The following is a 7,326-nucleotide window of genomic DNA, read 5'->3' on the forward strand; positions in this document are numbered from 1 at the left end:
TCTGAGGATCTAATATATAATATGATGACCATTATGACCATCTATATTAATAAATGGGTAATATGCTAATTAGAGCTGACATCTTCCTGACATCCATCCGGACAAAGCCACAGCACTATGAGGCCCGGGGCTCAGGCAGCTGTGAGCCCTGGAGGCTGCGAGGCCTGGGACTCAGGCAGCCGCAGGGGGTGATGGGGACAGCGCTTTCCCCTAATCAGCCTGGCTGATCAACCCGGTTGCCTCCTGCAGGACATTCCCTGAGGGCTCCGGGACTGTGAGAGGGAGCAGGCCGGGCTGAGGGGACCTCCCCCCGACCCCAGTGCACAAATTTTCATGCACTGGGCCTCTAGTAGTTAACAACACTGTATGGTATCATTGAAATTTGCTAAATTTGCTAAAAGAGTACTACTTAAATGTTCTCTCTCACACACAAAAAGGTAAATATGTGAGGTGAGTTGTGTTAACTTGATAGGGGAATCTTTCCACAATGCATACACATGTAAAATAATTACATATCTTACAATATTTGATTTGTCAATTATGCCTCAATAAAGCTGCAAGAAAATTTAATAGGAAGGGTTCTAGAAATAGCATCCACAAGGGATTGAGTGTTGCAGGACTGGGAGAAGCTGAGAGGTGACACAGCAGCAGCTGAGGCTTAGATGGCCCTTCAGAATCGTCTCAAATTAAGTCAAGAAATTTGGTCTCCACTGCACAGATCCTTGGGAGGGCCAGAGAGGGGGCTCAGGCAAGGCACTCCCTTTCCTGAAAACCAGAGAGGGAAGCAGTTGCAAAATGGTAGCAGTTACACTGCGTAGCAGTGGGGGAATGAGAGTTTCATCTTCAACGGGGTTCTGGGCGGCACACCATAGCATTCATTGTAAAGAGCTAAACACTCAAGAACTCACAAAGTTGGTTATGCCAGGCAGGTGCAGAAGAAGGCCGGGCCAGACCCTAGAGCTCGATGGCCGATGCCATCTCCTGGCCACCTGGCGACCATTGTGGCCAAGCAGATCCTGCTGAGTTGGAAGGTAGTGGTTGTGCGCTGTGAGGGCCTTGACATTTCTGGCATTTCATACAAAAACAAGTTGAAGTCCTTGACCTTCCTCCGCCAGCGGATGAACACCAACCATTTCCCAAGCTTTCCCTCCTGAGCCTCATCTTTTGGCGGACCTTGCAATGCATGCTGCCGCACAAGGCCCAGGGAGGCCTCGCCTCCTGGGACCACCTCAAGGCGTTTGACGGGATCCTGCTGCCCTTAGACAAGAAGACGCGAACGGTGGCTCCTGCTGCCCTCAAGGTTGTGCATATAAAGCCTACATAGAAGTTTGCCTACCCAGGGCTCCTGGCTCAGGAGGTTGCCTGTGAAGTACCAGGCAGTTACAGCCACTCTGGAGGAGAAGAGGGAGGAAAAGGCCAAGATCCATTTAGGAAAGAAAAAGCAGCGCATGAGGCTCGGAAACAGACTGAAAAGAATGTGGAGAAGAAAACGGACAGCTACACAGAGGTCCTCAGGACTCATGGACTTCTGGGCTGAGACTAATAAAATTGACTGTTAATTTCTAAAACAACCCCAAACAAACAAACTCTCACAAAGTTAGTAGAAAAAATGACTCCAATATATAAATGAATAAAGGACATGAATAATCCATAATTCATAGATGATAAAATGTCCAACATCACTAGTAATCAAAGAAGTACAGGTCAAACAAAAATATAAAGTATAACTGTTTTCCAATTGAAATACACAAAATATAACAGGCAGTTCTAGGGTAATGGTGGTATTATCTGTATACATTACTAGTGGGGAGTGTAAATTGTTATAACCTTTTTCTAAAGCAATTTGGCATTCTGTACCAAACCCCTAAGAATGCTCCCACTTCTTTGACCCAATAATTTTTACCTCAGAAAAATTACTCTAAAGAGATAATCCACGATTTGAAAAGATTATATGCATGAAGATATTTGTTATGGAATTATTTAAATTGTGAAAAAGATAACATAACTTAAATGTCCAAGAATAGAGATAGAATTTAAGTAAATATAATTATGAAGCTTTGGAGCTATAGGAAAAAGTTTTAAATGGAAAAAGTAGTGGCAATTATAAAAACAACAACAGGACTACTTTAAAACATAAAGTATTCTGATGATCTATTGCCTATAAAGTAAGAGTTGGCAAAAGAAATAGAATACTGGACCCTGTCTGGACATCTGACTTCCAACCTCTATTTGGTAAATAATTAGGGTGTGCAAGTTTGGTTAATGCACATCAAGACTTTAGTTTATTTTTTCTTTCCTTTTTAGGATACCAGCCTTTACTTATCAACAGGCTGGTGGTCATATCCTTGAGCATACATTCTTTTTTTGTTTAAACAAGATATCTCTGGACTCAGGATCCAGGTATACCTTTTGTAGTGGATTTACTATTTTTTTACACTATGCTTCTATTTTTAAATCGATGTATAATTGACATATATTAGATTCAGGTGCACAATATAGGTATACATTACAAAATGGTCACCACAGTAAGTCTAGTTAATATCCATCACCACACACAGTTACAAATTTTTTCCCCTGTGAGAACTTTAGAGATCTACTCTCCTAGCAACTTTCAAGTATACAATACAGTATTATTAACTAAGGAAATAACATGTGTACGTTACATCATTATATCCCCAGAACTTACTTAGTTTACAACTGGAAGTTTATACCTTTTGACCACCTTCACCCATTCTGCTCAACCTTGCCCGCTCTTCTTCTTTTTTTTTAGTTTATTGGGGTGACATTAGCTAACAAAACCATACAGGTTTCAAAAGTACAACTCCACAAAACATCATCTGCACACTGCATCATGCGCCCATCGCCCAAAGTAAAGTCTCTTTCCATCCCTGCTCCCCCTTTCCCTCGGGCTATCAACATACTGTTGTCTGTGTCTGTGTGCCCTGTCCACTCTTGATAAAAGTCATAACTAGATCCAGCTAACCCATAAATGGGAGGGCCTGAGTCAATAGAAAAATGACTCACCTGGGGCTGCTCCTATTGCACCTGCTGGAGCCATTAACAATCATGCAGCAAGGACTGTGGACCCTTCAGCTGTTGGATTGACTCAGACTTCCCACTCCACTGTCAGTTGACCCTGAACCTGCCTGAAGAGTGAGATAGTGTCACTCTAAACTCTACCCTTCTGCTTTCTATTTCTTTTTTTTCTATTCTGGGTCAAAGGAGAACAGAAACATCAAAGGTTGGTTGTGCTGAGCCTAGGCTCTGAAGTCTGCGCTGTAAGTCAGGCTTCTGCTTTCAAAGAAAACTAACCTGTCTCTCTGGAATTAGGTGGTGGGTCCTTAACCATCCCTTGTTTAAATACTCAGAGTGAAGTTTGCAGCAGGGACACAATGCTGATTGCATTGAATGAGAAGAGAAAATGGCTTCAGGTTTTTCCTTTTCAGGATTTTTATGCCCAAGGGCTTCCTAGTTTTGGCTGAAAATCTAGACCCTAATTAAGGTTTGGGCTTCCTCTTGTAGAAAAGTAACCCATTGAGCTAGGGGTGGGAAACAACCGAGGAAGGCAGACCGCACTGTGGAAGAGGAAAGTCATAAATCCCAGCTGTATTAGTTTGCTGGGGCTGCTGTAGCAAGTCCCACAAGCTGGGTGGCTTAGAACAGCAGACATTGATTGTGTCCCAGTTCTGGAGGCCAGAAGTCGGAGGTAAGGTGTTAGCAGGGCTGTGCTCACTCCGAAGGCATGAAGGGTGAATTTGCTCCTGGTCCCTCTCCTTGGCTTGTTGATGCCTATCTTCAACCCCTGTCTCTTCACATAGTCTTCCCTTTGTGCATATCTGTCTCTGTGTCCAAATTTCCCCTTTTTATAAGTCATATTGGATGAGGGCCCACCCTAATGACCTCATTTTAATTTGATTACCTCTGTAAATTTCCAAATTTGGTCACATTCTGAAGTACTGGGGGTTAGGGCTTTAATACATCTTTTTGAGGGGACACCATTTAAAAAAATAGATTTTTATTGATTTCAGAGAGAAAGGGAGAGGGGGAGATAGATCAATGATGAGAGAGGATCATTGATTGGCTGCCTCCTGCACGCCCCCTACTGAGGATTGAGCCCGAAACCCGGACATGTGCCCTTGACTGGAATCAAACCTGGAACCCTTCATTCCACAGGCAACCCTCTAGCCACTGAGCCAAACCAGCTTGAGATTCACTGAATATCTGCTATGTTCTGAGTTAAATATTAGATAAGAAAACAAAAATATCCTTTTTATGGAAAATAAGTATATTCCATCAAATAAATACTATTAGATGCACAGAAATGTTTTGGGGAAATTTTAGACCTGATTGGTAGGCTCTGCCTTTTCTCTGACTCCATTCACCGTCACCTGGATTCCCCAGTTATAGACTCTAACTTTAATAATAACAGAGTGCTTAGAATTGGAGTTAATAATTTACATGTATCGTCTGAGATGCCTTAGTCATAGCACTCTCACAATAGTATCTTCAGACCTATACCACCTCTAAAACCATGCTTTTGTGAGCTAAGAGGCCTTAGAGTTAACAAGTCACATGATTCTCTAGCTACCGAGGAAAGGTAATTAGATACTAATAATACAACCATCTCACCCAAATGGCACGCTCTCACCGCTACATAAATTCTATGCTATTTTAGTGTGTACTTCCTCAAGCAATGTAATCATTTCTCTTTTGTGTAGTAAGTGGATGTCATCCGGAAATAAAACCTCCTATTGGAGCAGTTCACAAGGCAGTAAAAGATGTTCCTTTCATCTCTAAGTATCTGTAACACAGATGCTTCCTTTCCACTGCTTAATAGGAGCACAGTGGACCTACAAGGGCTGTTAGCTTAGAGTCACTGCCATCTAATGTTAGATGTTAGAAACCACCAGGATTATAAAACTGAAACTGATAGACACAGAAAACAGTATGGTGGTTACTAGAGGGAAAGGGCGGGGGTGGGGTGGGGGGTGGGAGTGGGGGGGAGGGAGGAGGGTGGAACTTGGGAGGGGTAAAGAGAGCCAAATATTTGGTGACAGAATATGATTTGACTTTGGGTGTTGGACAGAGAGTGCAATGTGCAGAGCATGTATCATAGAAAGATACCCTTGAAACCTATATGATTCTATTAACCAATGTCAACCCAATAAACTAACTAACTAACTAACTAACTAAAATAAAGCCACCCAGAGAGGTTTCTTTGCAAATGAAGAGCCAGTGAAATGCCCAAGGACACCTGCCCAAGGTCACCAGGAAGTTTGAAGAAGGTGGTGGTTCCAGCCCAGATCTCCCAGCCTCTGATTTTCCCATGATGTCTTATTTCCTCATCTATAAAACCAGGGCAATCATAGCAAAGGTAGATATTATTAATTATTGTGAGTAGTAAAGGAAATAACACAGCTGGCCAGTGTAGCTCAGTGGTAGAGCGTCAACCTATAAACCAGGAGGGCACTTTATTTTTTTTTTTCTTTCTCTCTTTTTTCAGGAGATCATGGTTTGATTCCCACTCAGGGCACATGCTGGGTTATGGGCTCAATCCCTGGTGGGGGCCTGCAGGAGGCAGCCGATCAATGATTCTCTCTAATCATTGATGTTTCCTTCTCTCCCTCTCCCTTCCTCTCTCTGAAATACATAAAAACATATTTTTTTAAAAGGAAATAACACATAAAGTGCTTAATAACTGGTATATTATATTTGGTAAGTGTAGGCTTAAAATTTTATAACTTTTAACTGATACCTGGATACCTAAAATCTTCAACACTTTAATGATCATAGTGTCCCTGGGTCCCTAGAATTGGACAGTAAAGAAAATAGAGCAGTGTTGGATTGTAAAAGCTTAGGTAATTTTAACTTATATCATGGAACAAAAGTGGGCTGGCTGCAGCATTTTTGCCTAAGAAATGTTTAGAGGTAGTAATCTGGCTGAAATCAGGATAATATTTCATAGTAAACCCACAGTTTTTACTTAGATATCATATCAACTTACAAATCTTTAAGATGAGATAGATTTTACTCAATAATATTGAGAAAAGGGCCATTTTTTTTTCCACACAAAAATATTGCTTTGTGGGTTAACTGCTGGAGAGATGCTATGAAGATGATAGGATACTTACAGCTCTCCCATGCACCTCTTTGCTTCCACCACTGAACCTCATCTTTGTGATTTCTCCTAAAACAATTCAAAGCACCAAACTTATTTTTAACCAGTTTTAAATAAACTAAGTCCTGGTCCATTATTTTTATTTCTGATACTCCCTCTACCCTCCAATATCAGGTCAGAGGGAGAATTTCAATATTAAGCTTTTTAAACCTTGGGGTAGCTACTGGTGACCTTTCAATACTCATTTGACAGAGAGCATTTGAAACCCCTGATTGAACCAAGGATCAGGAGGAGTTTTCCCTCTTTAAATATAATAGATAAGACACAAAATAAACTGATGAACAAAATAGATCCAGAGACATATAAGCATGGAATAGACTTTTGAACCTCAGCATATCACTTTATTCAGCCTCGGTTGCATCACTGCTCTCTTCTGTATCACTATTAGTTCCAGACATATCAAATTCTTCAACTTCTATTGTATCACTGCTGTCTTCTGAGTCACTGTCTATATATGTGAGATCATCCTCATAAACTGGTGGCATTTTCTGAGCTAACTTTGTTCATGTTTTCATGGCCAACCCTTCTCTCCTCATGAAATTGAAGCACCATTTTGTCTTTCCTGTAAAATCAACAATGTTCATTTTGCTTGCAAACATTCTTGCCTGACATTGAATAAGCTTGGTTGACGCACATAAGCCACTCTGGCGCTGCTCCATAATCCAAGTCTTCAGCCTCTGCTCCGAGTTTGCCCATTTTGCTGGCTTTCCTCTGAAGGCCTTCTTCTTTTTTGGCATCTTAAGGAGTTGTTCTTCCTGTTTTCTCCACTGTCTGATCCTACACTCAGTGGGAGGAGGTCCAAATTGTCTCTCTGCAGCTCTATTTCCATGCTCTTTTGCATAGCTGATTACACCAGTTTGAATTTTGCAGAGTAAGACAATCGCTTACCAGTATTTATCTTTTTATTTTTTGACATCTTTATGGGCTCAGAACGCTCAGGCCCTGTTGCATCTGCACACTCTCCACCTCCACTTCCAATTATGGCATCAGCTGACAACAGTAACAATAAGGCTCGTGATTGGAGGAAGCCTGTTTCACAAGGTATGCGCAGCTATGCACCTGAGCAGCTCCCTCCCTGGCTGACTTCCATGTATAAGATGCCCCTCGATTTTCAGTCTAACATTTTAGAAAAATAGTGTCTTATACAC

The 7,326-nt window shown here is 41.6% G+C and overlaps 1 pseudogene; it reads left to right on the forward strand.

Moving 5' to 3' along the window:
• The first annotated feature begins 795 nt into the window (after nt 1-795).
• Nucleotides 796-1,537, forward strand: LOC132239075 (large ribosomal subunit protein uL13-like; annotated as a pseudogene).
• The last annotated feature ends 5,789 nt before the right edge of the window (nt 1,538-7,326 follow it).

Source organism: Myotis daubentonii, chromosome 8 (genome assembly GCF_963259705.1).
Source record: "Myotis daubentonii chromosome 8, mMyoDau2.1, whole genome shotgun sequence".
In the NCBI taxonomy this organism is placed as follows: Eukaryota; Metazoa; Chordata; class Mammalia; order Chiroptera; family Vespertilionidae; genus Myotis; species Myotis daubentonii.